The sequence below is a fragment of the Oryctolagus cuniculus genome, chromosome 12 (genome assembly GCF_051225735.1).
Source record: "Oryctolagus cuniculus isolate XC-2025 breed Fujian yellow rabbit chromosome 12, ASM5122573v1, whole genome shotgun sequence".
Classification (NCBI taxonomy): Eukaryota; Metazoa; Chordata; class Mammalia; order Lagomorpha; family Leporidae; genus Oryctolagus; species Oryctolagus cuniculus.
Genome location: NC_142878.1, coordinates 118,646,446 through 118,663,833, shown reverse-complemented (window position 1 = coordinate 118,663,833; position 17,388 = coordinate 118,646,446). Strand labels below are relative to the sequence as shown.

The 17,388-nt window shown below is 39.4% G+C and overlaps 1 pseudogene; it reads right to left on the bottom strand.

Annotated features, from left to right (window-relative positions):
* Positions 1 to 12,496: 12,496 nt before the first annotated feature.
* LOC127489818 (small ribosomal subunit protein uS5 pseudogene) lies at positions 12,497 to 13,201 on the bottom strand (annotated as a pseudogene).
* Between the last annotated feature and the right edge of the window lie 4,187 nt (positions 13,202 to 17,388).

Genomic DNA, 17,388 nt, shown 5'->3' with positions numbered 1-17,388 from the left:
TAAACTCACCTTATTCTTGTGATGTAATGGAGCTTACGGGTAGAAGATTACATCTATTTTTAAAAAATGCATTACTGCCTTTTCTGCTTTGACTACTCTCACAAAGTAAATAGATGTTTTGAGTAAGTCATTTTCTTGGCCCCAAGGGCTATTTTTTTTAACTTTTATTTAATGAATATAAATTTCCAAAGTACAGCTTATGGATTACAATGGCTTCCCCCCATAACGTCCCTCCCACCCGCAACCCTCCCCTTTCCCACTCCCTCTCCCCTTCCATTCACATCAAGATTCATTTTCGATTCTCTTTATATACAGAAGATCAATTTAGCATACATTAAGTAAAGATTTCAACAGTTTGCTCCCACACAGAAACATAAAGTGAAAAATACTGTTTGAGTACTAGTTATAGCATTCAATCTCAATGTACAGCACACTAAGGACAAAGATCCTACATGAGGAGTAAGTGCACAGTGACTCCTGTTGTTGACTTAACAAATTGACACTCTTGTTTATGGCATCAGTAATCACCCTAGGCTCTTGTCATGAGCTGCCAAGGCTATGGAAGCCCCCTGAGTTCACTGACTCTGATCATATTTAGACAAGGCCATGGTCAAAGTGGAAGTTCTCTCCTCCCTTCAGAGAAAGGTACCTCCTTTGATGACCCATTCTTTCCACTGGGATCTCACTCGTGGAGATCTTTCATTTAGGTTTTTTTTTTTTCCCCCAGAGTGTCTTGGCTTTCCATGCCTGAAATACTCTCATGGGCATTTCAGCCAGATCCGCATGCCTTAAGGGCTGATTATGAGGCCAGAGTGCTGTTAGGACATTTGCCATTCTATGGGTCTGCTGTGTATCTCACTTCCCATGTTGGATCATTCTCTCCCTTTTTTATTCTATCAGCTAGTATTCGAAGACACTATTCTTGTTTATATGATCCCTTTGGTTCTTAGTCCTATCATTATGATCAATTGTGAACAGAAATTGATCAGTGGGACTAGTGAGATGGCATTGAATTGGAATCCCCTGGTATGTTTCTAACTCTACCATTTGAGGTAAGTCAGCTTCAGCATGTCCCGAATTGCACATCTCTTCCCTCTCTTATTCCCACTCTTATATTTAACAGCGATCACTTTTCAGTTAAGTTTCAGCACTTAAGAAGAATTGTGTATTGATTACAGTATTCAACCAAAAGTATTAAGTAGAACAAACAAAAAAAATACTAAGAGGGATAACATATTAAGTTGCTCATCAACAGTCAGGGCAAGGGCTGATCAAGTCACCGTTTCTCATAGTGTTCATTTCACTTTAACAGGTTTCCTTTTTGGTGCTCAGTTAGTTGTCACCTATCAAGGAGAACAAGTGATATTTGTCCCTTTGGGATTGGCTTATTTCACTCAGCATAATGTTTTCCAAATTCCTAACAGGGATCACTTTTCAGTTAAAATTTAAACACCTAAGAATAATTGTGTGTTAATTACAGAGTTCAACAAATGGTACTAGAACGTTAAATATTAATAGAAAACCTTTGAGGATTTATTTAAAGATTATCTTCATTGGTAATCTAAACCTAAAATGTTACGCTCCTGTACATAAAAAATATTCTGCTAAATTTATGGTATAGATCCTTCCAAGTTTTTTTTTAAGATTATTTATTTGAAAGGCAGCAGAGAGATAGGGGCAGGGGCAGAGGCAAAGGCAGAGGCAGAGGCAGAAATAGTGATAGTGATAGTGATAGAGATAGAGAGAGAGAGAGAAAGAGAGAAATCTTCCATCTGCTGGCTCACTCCCCAAATGGCTGCAATGGCTGGAGGGGGGTGGATCTGAAACTAGGAAACAGGAGCTTCTTTCAGGTCTCCCATGTGGGTGCAGGGGCCCAAGCAATGGCAGAGAGCTGGATTGGAAGTGGAACACCCAGGACTCAAACCAGTGCCCATATGGGATGCTGGCACTGCAGGCAATGGTTTAACCTGCTTTGCCACAGTGCCAGACCCTCCAAGTTTTTTTTTCTTTTTTATCAAGAGTATATGGCCTCAGGTGGAATAAGGACATGAGCCTCAGCCATTTTCCCTCATTGCACAAAAGCTAAAACTTTGGAATGTATTCCTTGCCCTTGAAACTCAATTGGGTCTCACACATTGCCTTCATACCTGACCCCTTACAGCCACCTGAAAGACCAGTTGCTCTGAACACCTGAAAGACCATTTGCAGGAAATCCCCTCTGCCGGCTGTTCCCACCTACCCCACCCCCAACCCCAGTCCTCCTAAAATATAAAAAGGTCTGGCCCCTGGGGGTCAGGGTCTTCTGCCACAAGCTCCATCAATGTGCATTCAGGCAGTTGGTCACTCACCTCTATGGATTTATTTTCGCTGAATGAAATCAGTCTGGCTGTAAATTTGTACACTGCCTCCTCTCTATTCTGTGCCTTGTTTCCTAACATTTTGGTGCCCCATGTGAGGAGGCACCAATATGCAACTCTTTTCCTAACAGCCTCTGCATATGTGATAAAGTTCCTGTTTAGGGATGGTGCCTCTCAGATTGTAGTTTCTTTTACTTAACTCCTCAAATAAATATAGTTTGTCTCAAGTTTCTAAATTTACAACTATGGTCTCAATTCATGTATTTGCTAATGATATATATTTTTCTTGCTTAGGTAGTAACCTCCCAGTCTAGTTCTGTTGTATACTAGAAAATCTCAAATCATAATTCAAATATTTGAGGTAAAGTTATCAACATTATTTGCAGGAATTACTTTATTAACTTGTATTCAATGTGGAAATAGTATAGTTCTATTGATTTTATTGCACTTCAAGTAAGGAATGGAAGTGGTACTCAAAAATTTGTTTTTAACCTTTTGGTTATACTCTTTGATCCCTATAATATGATACTTTATGCAGTGCTCAGAAATAGAAAAATATTTGAAAAATCTTAAAATAAAATGCTTATTTGAGGGCAAGCATTGTGGTGCAAAGGCTTAGGCCATATGGGTACTGATTTGAGACTTGGCTGCTTCACTTATAATCCACATCCCTAATAATATGCCTGGGAAACCAGCATAGGATAACCCAAGTGCTTGGGCCCCTGCCACCAACATGGGTGACTCATGGCTTTAGCCTGGTCCAGCCCCAGCCATTGCAGCCACTTGGGGAGTGAACCAATAGATGGAAGATCTCTCTGTCTCTCCTTCTATCTAGATAAGTCTGTTTTTCAAATAAATAAAATATTTTAAAAATTAAAATACTAATTTTAATGTTTATCTTAAATTCACAAAAATTGATTGCATTTAGTACATAGAAATGATGGTTGAAAATATTTGCATAATGTAAAATGGATAAACCAAGGTAATTGCCACATGCATTCTATCATACACCTATTCTTTACATTGGAGCTATTTAAAATGTAATCTCTTATTTACTTTCTATAGTCAAATGCATTGTCATTAACTACTGTCACCATGATGTATGCCAGACCTCTTCTGAGTTTTTTCCAATGCAAATGAAATGTGTTTTCCTTTGACCGATATGTCCTCAAACCCCTCATATGTCTTTATATTTGTTTATTTAAAATATATTCATTTATTTAAAAGGCAGAGTGACATAAAGAAAGGGAGAGACAGAGAGAGAGATATTTCACCTGCTGGTTTACTTCCTAAATGGCCACAATGGCTGAGACCGAACAATGCTGAAGCTAGGAGCCTGAAACACCATCTGGGCTTCTAGCATAGGTGCAGGGGCCCAACCACTCTAGTGATAATACAGCATTTCCCCTGGCACATTGACAGGCAGCTGGATTGGAACTGGAACAACTGGGACTTGAACCAGCACTCATATGGCATGCTGATATCACAGGCAATGGTGTAGCCTATTGTAGTGTAGCACCAGCCTTTGTCTGTATATTTAAAATGGTTTTCTGATACACAGCACAGATTTGGGTGTTGGTTTAAATTTTCCTGTGTGAAATTCTTTTAATTGATGTATTTAGCTGAAGCACATTTGAAGTGGTTATTGATATTGTTGGATTAATATGTACTATGTTTGTAATTAATTGCTATTTGTTTTAGTTAGTTTTTAAAAGATTCATTTTTTATGGACCCTACATTTATTGTTGTTTGTAATAATGAGTAAAATACACAGCATCTCAAATAGAGAGAAGTTGGAAAATAAAGCAAAGAAGAGATGGGATGGAGGTGAGGGAGGGAGTACTTGGAATACCTGTTTAAATAGGGCACTCAGGGAACATGTGCTTGATTGGAACCTAAAGAAAGGAGGGAGGAAGCGAGCCACGCAGACCCCTGTGGAAGGAAGGAAGCCCAGAGAGGAAGAAGATTCCAATACAATCCCATCAAGGTGGCATGTACCAATGCCATCTCACTAGTCCAAGTGATCAACTTCAGTTCACAATTGATCACACTGATAGGTCTAAGAGTCAAAAGGATCACACAAACAAGACTAGTGTCTGCTAATACTAACTGATAGAATCAAAAAGGGAGAGAATGATCCAACGTGGGAAGTGGGATACACAGCAGACTCATAGAATAGCAGATGTCCTAAATAGCACTCTGGCCTCAGAATCAGCCCTTAAGGCATTCGGATCTGGCTGAAGAGCCCATGAGAGTATTTTAGGCATGGAAAGCCAAGACACTCTGGGGAAAAAAAAAGAAGAAGACCTAAATGAAAGATCTGCGTGAGTGAGATCCCAGTGGAAAGATTTATTTATTTATTTGAAGGTCAGAGTTACACAGAGAGAAGGAGAAGCAGAGAGAGAGAGAGAGAGGTCTTCCATCCACTGATTCACTCCCTAATTGGTCGCAATGGCTGGAGCTGCGCTGATCCAAAGCTAGGAGCCAAGAGCTTCTTCTGGGTTTCCCATGTGGATACAGGGGCCCAAGGATTTGGACCATCTTCTACTGCTTTCCCAGGCCACAGCAGAGAGCTGGATCAGAAGTGGAGCAGCAGGACTCAAACCAGCATCCTCATGGGATACTGGCACTGCAGGCTATGGCTTTACCCACTATACCACAGTGCCAGCTTCTGTGTTAGTTATTTAAAGGAATTTCTAATACATTATATTGTCAGGGTTAAAGCAAATGTATGATAATTGCTATAACACAGTTCTCATCAATTTTATCATTAATGTGATATTAATATCAAGGGAATAAATTTAATGTAGTCAATAGATACAATTCCAAGACATGATATTTCTCTTATTCCTCTTTCCTTCTTTTTAATTTTTGAGATAATGTATTTTTAAATTTATATTCTAGCTGAAGGCTTAATTCTCCACTAAGTAAGGAATTAAATAAGTAAAAATTAAAAGGCGATATTCAGCAGGAATATAGGCAAAATCAAAAGAAAATACATACATTTTGCTCATATACAGTAAATTAGAAAACGATCACATATCTCTAAAACTGTAGTAATATGTCATTCTAACTCATTGTTTTGACAAATATGTAAAACAAATATGGCAAAAGTGTATTTACAGTAATATTGATACATATATATTTCTTTTTTGTTTATTTTTCTTTATTGTTTTTTTCTTCCTTAATTTTAGTTCCTACATATAAGAGAGAATATGTAGGATTTGTCTTTTTGTGTCTGGCTTATTTCACCAAACATGATGCCTTCCAGTTGCATCCATTTTGATGCAAATACTATGATTTCATTATTTTTTATATCTGATTAATATTCTACTGCTTACATACATATATATATATATATATATATATCACATTTTCTTTACCCATTCATCTGTTGATGGATACTTGTTTGATTTCATATTTTGAGTATTGTGAACAGTGTTGCTATAAAAATGGTGGTGCAGGTATATCTTTGATAGAATATGTTCATTTCATTTGGGTATATACACAGAAGTGGGATTCTTGGGTCATATGGCAAGTATATGTGTTTAGTTTTTTTCAGAAATTTCCATACTGTTTAGTGGCTGCACTAACTTGTATTCCCATGAACAGTGTATAAGATTTCCCCTTTCTCCTTATCTTTGCCAGAACCTATTACATTTTGTCTTTTGGATAACAGCCATTCTGACAGGGGGTAAGTGGTATCTCATTATGGTTTCAATTTGCATTTCCCTGATGGGTAGTGACTTGTGCATTTTTTCATATATTTCTTGGCCATTCTTTTTCTTTTGAGAACTGTATGTTGAGGTCCTTTGCTCTTTACTTCCTTGGATTTAAAAAAAAATGATTTATTTTTTTGAAAGAGTCATAGAGTGAGAGACAGAAGAGAGACAGAGACAGAGAGAGATCTTCCATCTGCTAATTCACTCCCCACATGGCTACAGTGGATGGGGCTCAACCAGGCCAAATCCAGGAGCTTCTTCCAAGTCTCGCACATGGGTATTAGGGGCCCAAGCACCTAGGCTATCCTCTGCTGCTTTTCTCATGTCGGAAGCAGGGAGTTGGATCATAAGTGAAGCAGCTGGCATATGAACTAGCACCCATATTGGATGCTGACATTACAGGCAGAGGTTTTACCCAATATGCCAAAATGCCGGCCTCTGAATTGTTTTTTTTTTTTTTTTATTGTTGAGTTTTTGAGTGCTGATATAGTCTGGATTTTTATGCTTTGTCAAATAAGTAGCTTTAAATGTCTTCTTCTCCTTCTGTTGGATGTGTCTTCACTCTATTGGTCATTTTCTTTGCCACACAGAAAGTTCTGAGTTTGATATAGTTCCATTTCTTTAGTTTTGCTTTTGTTGCCTGTTTTGGAGGTCTTGTCCAAGAAATCTTTCCGTACACCAATGTTGGTATATTTCCACTATAGTTTCTTCCAGTTATAGTCTCAGGTCTTAAATTTGGGTCTTAGGACATTTTGAGTTGATTTTTATATATGGTGTGAGGTGTGAATTTAATTTCATTCTTCTACATACATAAATCCAGTTTGCCAGAACAATTTGTGAAGAGACTATACTTACTCTACTGTATGATCTGAGACTATTATCAAAAATAAGTTTTCTATATGTATGTGGATTAATTTCTGGGTTGTCTATTTTATTTATTTATTTATTTATTTATTTATTTATTTATTTATTTTGAGAGGCAGAGTGGACAATGAGAGAGAGAGACAGAGAGAAAGGTCTTCTTTTTTCTGTTGGTTCACTCCCCAATGGCTGCTGTGGCCAGCGTACCACACTGATCCAAAGCCAGGAGCCAGGTGCTTCCCCTGGTCTCCCACACAGGTGCAGGGCCCAAGAACTTGGGCTGTCCTCCACTGCACTCCTAGGCCAAGCAGAGAGCTGGACTGGAAGAGGAGCAACTGGGACAGGATCCGGTGCCCCAACCAGGACTAGAACCCGGGGTGCTGGCACCGCAGGCAGAGGATTAGCCTATTGTGCCATGGCACTGGCCAATCTATATGTCACATTTTATGCCAGTAACATGCTGTTTTCATTGCTATACTAGTAATTGTACTATGCATTGAAATCAGGTATTGTGATGCTTCCAGCTTGATTTTTCTTACTTAGGATCACTTTGGCTATTCTAGGTCTTTTGTGATTCCATGTGAATTTTAGGATTGTTTTTTCCTAATTCTATAAGAGAATGTTGTTGATATTTTGATAGGGATTGCATTGAATCTGTAGGTTATTTTAGGTAGTATAGACATTTTATTTTATTTTTTTTTAAGATTTATTTATTTGAAAGGCAGAGTTACAGAGGCAGGGGGAGAGAGAGAGAGGGAGAGAGGGAGAGAGAGAGAGATAGGTCTACCATCCACTGGTTTAATCCCTAAATGACTACAATGGTTGGAGCTGGACTGATCCAAAGCTAGGAGACTGGAGCTTCTTCCAGGTATCCCATGTGGGTTCAGGGGTCAAAGCCCTTGGACCACCTTCTACTGCTTTCCCAGGCCATAGCTGAGAGCTGTATCAGAAGTAGAGCAGTTGGGACTCAAACTGCTGCCCAAATAGTGTGCCATCCCTGCAGGTGGTAGTTTTACCCACTATGCCACAGTGCCAGCCCCTATGGACAGTTTAATGATAATCATTCTTCCAATCCATGAGCAAGGGACATCTTTCCATTTCATGGGGGTCCTTGTTGATTTCTTTCATCAATGTTTGATAACTTTCATTGTAGAGATCTTTTACTTCCTTGGTTAAATTTATTCATAAATATTTAATTTTTTGGTGGCCATTGTGAATGGGATTCTTTTTCTTGATTTCTCTTTCAGTGAATTCATCATAGCATATGAAAAATCTACAGCATTTTGTATATTTATTTTGTAACCTGCAATTTCACTGAATTGGTTTATCTATTCTAACAGCTTTTTGGTGGAGTGTATGTTTTCCATGTGCAATATCATGTCATCTACAAGAATAATTTGACTTACCTTTTTCCAATTTTGATACTCTTTCTTTCTTCCTACTCCCTAATTGCTCTTGCTAAAACTTCCAGTATTATTTTGAATAAGAGTGGTGAAACTGGACACCTTTGTCGTGTTTCAGATCTGAGAGAAAACACTTTCAGTGTTTTCCCATTCAGCATGATATTGGCTGTTGGTTTGGCATATAAAACCTTTATAATTTTGAGTATGTTTCTTCTCTATCTGATTTATGGAGGGTTTTTATCATGAAAGTGTATTGAATCTTATCAAATGCTCTCTCTGCATCTATTGAGATGACCATGTCATTTTTATTCCTCATTATATTGATGTGATTTATGATACTTATTGATTTGCAAATGTTGAACCACCCTTGCATTTCTAGGATAAATTCCACTTGATCATCATATATGATCTTTTTGATATTGTTTATATTTGACTTGCTTATATTTTTTCCTGTGGCTATTAAAGTATGTTCCTTTTACCTAACAACCCAACCAGCCAGCTCTTCTCAATATAAGAGTCCTTGACTTTAATGAGATCATATTGAATGATTTTTTTATTTAATGTATGCATTTTTACATAGATACAACTTTAGGAATACAGTGGTTCTTTCCCCCGTGCCCCTCACTCCACTCCCTTCCCACCTCCCATTCTCTTTTCCATCTCCTTCTTCATTATAGATTATTTTTAGTATGACTTTATATATAGAAGGGGGCAAATTGTTAAAATCTTTGGCTTGCTTATATTTTGTTGAGAATCTTTGCATCTATGTTCATTCAGGATTTAGGTCTGTAGATTTCTTTTTGTGTTGTATCATTGGTTTTGGTATCAGATTGATGCTAGCCTCATAAAAAGAGTGGCTGAGTTCCATCCTCTTCAGGATTTTGGAATAGTTTAAAAATTATTTGAATGAATTCAGCAGTAAAGCTATCAGGTCTTAGACTTCTCCTTGATGGAAGACTTTGGCTACTGTGTCAATCTCATTGCTTATTATGGGTTTGTTTAGATTGTCTATATTTTCTTGATTTAATCTTGGTAGGTTATATGTATCCAGAAATTTATCCATTTCTTCAAGGTTTTCCAGCTTCCCAGCATAACTCTAATGGGCTTTCTGTGCAGAGCCTCAGCTGCCAAATAAGTCCTGAGACTCCTCACTTTCTGACAGTGTTGACACCTGTGGAGAAAAATGTGAACTTCCTGATCTGCTGAACCAGCTTGAGGTCCTGTCTTGGAAGTGTTATTCCTATGGGAATCTTCCAATATCAACTGTGGCTACTGCCTTGCTGCTATCCAGGGCAGGAACATCTCCCCACTGCCAGATGGATTTAAATTCACTGCCCACTTTCCTAGTCCCATTGCAGCAGGGGCTGTGTCTCTTTCTCAAGAGTCAGGTGCGGCAGGCAGAATCCATGTCACTTAACAGCCAACTATCTTAGGCTACCATTTCCTCAGCAGTCAGCGCTGCCACTGGTGGTGTGATCTATAAAAGTCTTGATAAAGGCCGGCGCCGTGGCTCACTAAGCTAATCCTCCGCCTTGTGGTGCCTGCACACCGGGTTCTAGTGCCGGTCGGGGTGCCGGATTCTGTCCCGGTTGCCCCTCTTCCAGGCCAGCTCTCTGCTATGGCCCGGGAGTGCAGTGGAGGATGGCCCAAGTACTTGGGCCCTGCACCCCCATGGGAGACCAGGATAAGTACCTGGCTCCTGCCATCAGATCAGGCACCGGCTGCAGCGCATCAGCCGTGGCGCCATTGGAGGGTGAACCAGCAGCAAAAAGGAAGACCTTTCTCTCTGTCTCTCTCTCACTGTCCACTCTGCCTGTAAAAAAAAAAAAAAAAAAAAAAAAAGTCTTGATATTACTTTTATGTCATCCTTTAAGTACCGGAAGAGATTTGGAAAATGTTTAGTCATCTTGTCTGCTACTTATAAAATCTGACTTATGTTGGCCTTTTCTTCAACTGATTTTCTTTCCCTTGAGTAGGACTAAATTTTTTCTTTCTTTACATGAATAGTGATTCTGAATTTTATCATCAATATTGTAAACCATGTGTTGCAGACATTGTGGATACTCATATTCTTCAGAAAAATTATTTCTATTTTACAAGGCAGTTAGTTGGCTGGATTTAAATTCTAAAGTGTATTCCTTACAATGGTCACTAGGTAACTCTATTTCCTTCAGCTTCTAGTGACTGCTTTTTTATTGCTTTTTTTTTTTTTATCTGAAGTGTCCCATATAGTGTACTGTAGTGTTTTATATCCAAATTTAGGGACTTAAATTCTTTGATTTTCTTTATTCCAGGACCTATTTTCCTTTTCTCCCATTCTTTGGTTGTCTTTGTAGCCTGAAATTTCTACCAAAACACCCTAATTAAAGCTGTAACTTTGACTCCCTTGATCTATGTGTAAATAGGAAAGTGTCCTCTGGTAAAATGCACAAAATGAATGAGTTTCTCTTCTGTCAGTTCCCTCAGTTCAGCATCTGCCTTTTATTGTGATGCACTCCAATTCCCAAATGGTTGTGCTACAAACTGTGAATTTTATAATTTTTTTTTCTTTCATGGGTTCATCTTGTTGAATACTTTGTCATGAACATGATACTTTTGAGTTGTTTCTGTTATAAAATTTTCTCTACACTGTACTATTGATTTAAATAGTTGCCAGTTTGATTTTTTCCTCTGCATGTCAGGTCCTTCTTGAATAGGAATAATTTATGTAAAATGGAAATAGAACTAGTCAGATTTAGTTCAATTTAAAAACATTTTGGGTTGGCGCCGTGGCTCACTAGGCTAATCCTCTGCCTGCAGCACCGGCACTCTGGGTTCTAGTCCTGGTTGGGGTTCCAGTTCTGTCCTGGTTGCTCCTCTTCCAGTCCAGCTCTCTGCTGTGGCCCAGGAAGGCAGTGGAGGATGGCCCAAGTCCTTGGGACCTGCACCTGCATGGGAGACCAGGAGGAGGCACCTGGCTCTTGGCTTCAGATTGGTGCAGTGTGCCAGCCGTGGTGGCTATTTGGGGGGTGAACCAACAGAAGGAAGACCTTTCTCTCTCTCTCTCTCTCTAACTCTGTCAAAAAATTTTTGAATTTCTCAAATATATTACATGGAACAATATGTTCCCTTGAAATTTTAATTTGTGTTTCTCATTTATTTGTCCCTCTGTATTCACCTTTTTTATACTTTAAATAGTGTCTTTCTGGACTATGCACATTTTCCAATTATTTTGCCAACTATATTTTCTTTTCTTAAGATTTATTTATAAAGTCAGAGTTACACAGAGAAGAAGAGGCAGAGAAAGAGAGAGAGAGCGAGAGAGAGAGAGAGGTCTTCCATCTGATGGTTCACTCCTCAATTGGCCGCAATGGCAAGAGTTGCACCGATCTGAAGCCAGGAGCCATGGGTCTCCCATGCAGGTGCAGGGCCCCAAGAACTTGGGCCATCTTCTATTGCTTTCCCAGGGCATAGCAGAAGCTGGATCAGAAGCAGGCACCTATATGGGAAGCTGGCACTGAAAGTGGTAGCTTTACCTACTATGCTACAGTTCCGGCCCTGCCAATTATTTTTTCAATATTTTTTATATTTCAAAATGTTTGCCAATTATTTTTTTCATATGATTGGTCATTTTTTGCTATTAGGAAGGTAACTTCTCTGTGGTGTAACTTTTTTCTTTTAACATTGTTTTGCATTTCTTTAATTTTGTCATAAGGAGTATGGATATTTATATATTCAGATTTCTCAACTTGGGCTTAGATAGCTTCTGAATATTGAGTTTCAGTTAGAATGGACTTTTCAACTGCTGGTGCTGTGGCATAGTTAATTAAGTCACAGCCTATAGTGCCAACATCCCATTCAAGTCCTGACTGCTCCACTTCTAATCTAGCTCCCCACTAATGTGCCTGGGAAAGCAGTGGAGGATGGCCCAAAGTCCTTGGGACCCTACACTCATGTGGGAGACCCAGAAGAAGCTCCTGTCTTGCCTGGTCCAGCCCCAGCCATTGTGGCCATTTGAGGAGTGAAGCAGTAGATGGAAAATATCTTACTTCCTCTATGTCTCTCCTTCTCTCTCTCCCTCTCTCTCTGCCTTTCAAATAAATAAATAATAAATAAATAAATAAATAAATCTTTTTTAACAGACTTAATTCACTTTGTTTTCTTGTGTAAAATCCTATTTTGTAGCCATATCTGGAGCCTGGGTCCTCTGCACAAATACTCTGGTGTGAGTCTTCATAAGATGGTCCATGCTTTCCTGATAGGGAGACTTGGTGAATACATTCTTTTTCCAGAGGTTGGGGATCAGATTGCTGTAGGTCTTGGGGATAGCATAGAAGGCGCCCTTTGTGGCCCAGGGTAGCAGTGCACCCACTGGCTGAAGTGTGGCAGCCACCAATGCCAGCTATCATCAGCAACTTCTTGGGGACACAGTGAAGACAATTCCAGTGCTTCTAGGAGCAAGAATTGAGGCACAATAGCACAGAGACACATCATCTGGTCACCTTGCAAGGCACAGTGTGAGGTTTGCCTATCTTGTTTCCCCAATAGCACCTCCACATGGGCAAAATGGACAGCTTAGCAAGGATGATGGCCCCTCAGATGGTGGTGGCTATTTCCTTGGAGCACTTCACACTCAGGCTGACATGACCATTGTGTTCTTCAATGGCAACAAATGCCTTGAACCTGCTTCACTGCCAATCTATGCCTGCTTCTGCACGGACATGATCTTCAAAATCTCACTGAGGGATGTCCCCAGGGAAACATCAAAGATCTCGGACTCCTTGATGGGCAAGGAGAAGAGATATATCTCCTACAAGGTTTTGATCTTCATGTTCTTAAACAGGTGGCCAAGCCTGGTGACAGGCTCTATGAGTTCCATAACCTTGGCTGTGGACCTGGCCCTGGCTTTACCACAGCCCTGGATGCCACTGCCAAAACCTCAGCAGAAACTGCAATGGCCTTCCATTCCAGGGTCCTCAGGGCCTCCAGACCCTCCTGCATCAGCATCATCCCACCATTTGGTATCCTCTCAGAGAAGAAGGAAACAAATCTTAAAATAAAGAATGGACTTGTCCTACTCAACATTATAAGTCAAACCCCACACACATTTTCAAGCTGTTACACACTTGGTGTGAAATTCATCTTTAATTTTGTTCTGTATCTGTTTTCCACACCATTTATTGAAAGGTCCATAGGGCCACCCCATAGACTTGCAGTGACATCTATCTGTGAGGGTGAACTGTTCTAAGTAATGTTTTTTCTGGCTGTCTCAGAATATTAGGTGGTAGTAAATTAACTTATGGTTAGGAAACCACCGACTTACAGCCTCTGCATTCAAAACGTGTATCAAATCTGTTTTTCTCAGGGTGGTAGAATGTCCTTTACTAGAACATGGGTAGAGTTTGTGACAGGAGAACAAAATAGGCACTGAATGAAACAGTGACACAATTAATCTGTAATTACATTTGCTTGGCCAGAATCATCTGGCCCTGCCTTGGTTTCTCCAGACTAGGGGAGGATAGGTTATTCTCCCACATGAAACACTATTGAGATGAGTGGGAAATGGTCACTGCATATTAGAACTCCTCTTTCCGACATGTATATCTCAACTTCATCCCATACCCAGGAGACAATCTTCAGGGCTCATTTATTCATCACTTTGTACTGATATTCAGGATCTCTGAATGATTCCAGAAATGTAGATCATGTCAAGATGTGGCTTCTTTTTACTGATAGACTCATGTCCCTAGCAAGCAAGTTATCTGTTTTAGCCCTACTCAGAGTGTAGGTGTTAAGCACACTATACCCAGCTGTATTGATTTATTGGGAATTTTCTGTACCTATTGTCATTCTGAAATCCTGAAAATGTCAGGGTTTCTAGAAATATGGGGAAAGTAGTCTTTGCAGAGTGTGGGGAAGAAGAGAGTTTTTTATTTAAAAACTCCACACATGCTGATAACCATTCCTCCTGGAAGACTAAGCATGAGAATCTGTTCCCAAGCTGTGGTCCTGCTTAACAGACATGTTCCTCTCCTGCATCTGCAGGTAAATAATACAATAAAATTTTTCCATCATCCATGCTGAGAGTTCTTCAAACACAGAAAAAGAAGAGAGAATATAAATGGCTAATCAAAACCACTCAGCTTATTACTCCATTTAGTCAGTGAGTAATTTTTTTTTTTTTACTAAATGTTTCCCCACTTTTAAAAATGCCTATTTGGTTATTTTCTTCTACTTGAAAGAAAAAGTGACAGTGGAAGTGAGAAGATTGTCCATCTACTGGTTCATTCTCCAACTGCTTGCAACTGTTAGGGCTGGCCAGGCTGAAGCCAAAAACCTGAAACTCCATCAAGGTCTCAGAGGTGTGTTATTCTTAAGTGTGTAAGGACCCCAAGCACTTGAGTTTTCCTCTGCTGATTTCCAGGATACATTAGCAAGAAGCTGTGTTGGAAGCAAAGTAGCCAAGAGTTAAACTGGCACTGCTATGGGTTTGATTCAGGCATCCCAAACACTGGTGTACCATAGTACACCACCCCATTTAGAGAAAACACTAAAGATTGTACGACTACATGATTGAAAATGGGGAAATATATTGGTGTCAGCTATTATGTTAATTTATCAAGAGAAAAAATTTTTAGTCATAAATAAATACATTTAACTGATATGTTAAAATCATAGGCCACTAGGACAGGAAGAAACTTCATTGCTTTTGCATGAGCATTACAAACAAACATATATGTTCAATTGATGTGTTTTTTTCTCATTCCAGTTGTCCAGTGGATGATTTGGTTGTGAAAAATCAGGAGTGTCAAGACATGAATCTGAGGCAAGATGTACTGTTGTTGAACAATCCAATCATCCTTTTCTTTATCTTCATCCTTTTTACATATAATGCTGTATATTTTTCTTAAATATATATCTAAGGTTAAATGTCATTATACCCACATTATTTGACATTTTATTACAAGAAGTGGCCATATATGTCTCTAGAAGCATCTTTTGTTTTAAAATTTATTCTCTGTATTGTGGGATGTCAAACCAACGTAGCCATCTTTCTTACATTTTTGCATATCTTTTTCTTGTACTTCATCAGCTTTTTATATATTTGAGTTAAATTTTTTTCTTTTATACAAAATATGTTGTTTCATATTATTTGTTATTTTAAACTCATCTGACTTCTTTTGCCTTTAAAGACTTAAATAATTAAAAAATTATTTGAGAGGTAGAATTACATAGAGAGGGAGAGACAGAGAGAAAGGCCTTTCATCCATAGGTTCACTCCCCAGATGGCTGCAACAGCTGGAGCTGAACCAATCCAAAGCCAGGATCCAGGGTTTCTTATGGGTCTTTCAGGTGGGTGCAGGGGCCCAACCACTTGGGCCATCTTCTACTGCTTTCCCAGGCCATAGCTAAGAGCTGGATTGGAAGAGGGTCAGCCAGGACTAGCATCAGTGCTCATAAGGGATGCTGGTCCTACAGGCAGAGGCATACCTGACTACACCACAGAGCCAGCCTTATCCCTTGCCTTTAAAACAGAGTGACAGAGCAAGGGATGTGAAGAATAAGGTTTCTGACAAAGCACTTTTAGTGAAGTATTTTCTTCCTAGAACACAGAACGTGACCACAGGATCTGACTAAGGATATTTTATGGCCTTCTAACAAGAGCACTGAGCCTTTGTTGGAATGTTGGCTTCACAAGGACATGCAGCTGCTTTCCCAGATAGGCTTACCTAATATGTCTTGCAAAACATGTTTCAGAGAAACCTTAGAGTTATTTGAACATGCACATATGCTGTTGTAATCCTTATCAATAAGGAAAAGATGCTGGGTTGGCCTGGCGGCACTTTTGGGAGGAAAAGTTTCCGTGTCCTGTCTCTCACTTGCACACCCCAACATCTTGTGCCCAAACAGGAACACTTAGCATAAAATGCAAGGGATGGCTCACCTTGCATAGCAATGGTTACAGATGCATCATTCATCTCTTTGAGATTTGGGTGAGTCACTAAGATGGGGAACTCCCTGTCCCCAGTGCAACAGAAACATAAGGATGAACTGCTTTATCTTCTTAAGAATGTGTGGCAGTCTATCAGAAAAGGTAATCGGACACTTGCTGCAAAAAAAAAAATCAATAGTTGCTGCCCTTGGTACCCTGATGGAAGCACTTTAAAAGTAACTGACAGAAAATCAATCAAAAGTTACACTCTATTCCAGTTTTCCATGTGTGGTATCTCTGCTGGGATGCCAGTAGTAAGGTTACAAACCTCTTGGCAGCTCTCCCTGGCCAAGAGAGTCAGTCAATGGGCTTGTCCCTACTGCCTGAAGATGAGACCTCTGTGCTTTCCATGCCTACTGATGTAACAGTGGTGTCTGAGTCCCCTTCAGTTGTGTCAGTGGTACAAGGTATGTTTCAGGAAGCCAAGGAGCAAGGAGAATTACCAATGTTAACTGTCCTGTTGTTATATCTCAAAATGTGTCTCCCTGGCTTGAGCATCTTCCCTATGTTTACAGAGTTAAAAAAAAGAGCTTGACAGAGTATAGGATGCAAAGTTCTTATACAGTGGGCATATTGCAGGGAGTTGGAGGAGGATATGAGATCTTTGAGATGGTGCCATGGGATTGGAAAACTCTAGTTAAAATTTTGGTTACCCCATCCCAATACACTGTTTGGGTTGGAGAATATAAAGAAATGGCTTTTGTACAAGCCATAGATAACTTAAATAACAATGTCCTCATCATTTTGGAGTAGTTGTTAGGAGAGAAAGCATATTCATATCTTGGTCAACAAGTTGTTTATCCCTGAAAGGAAACCCATGTGTAAATTTCTAGCATTGCATTAAAAGCTTGAAAAAAGATTCCTGATATTAAAGACCCTTCCGTTTCCTTTTCTGCAGTCCATCAATGGCCAACTGAGGGCTGTACGTCCTTTGTGGATAGGCTAGAAAAAGCTATGGAACATCAGGTAGATGATCAAGAAGTGAAAAAATATTACTAAAACAAATGGCTTATGAAATGCAAATCGGAATTGGTGTCTCCAAAGCTGAATCTACTATGGCAGAATTTCAGTAG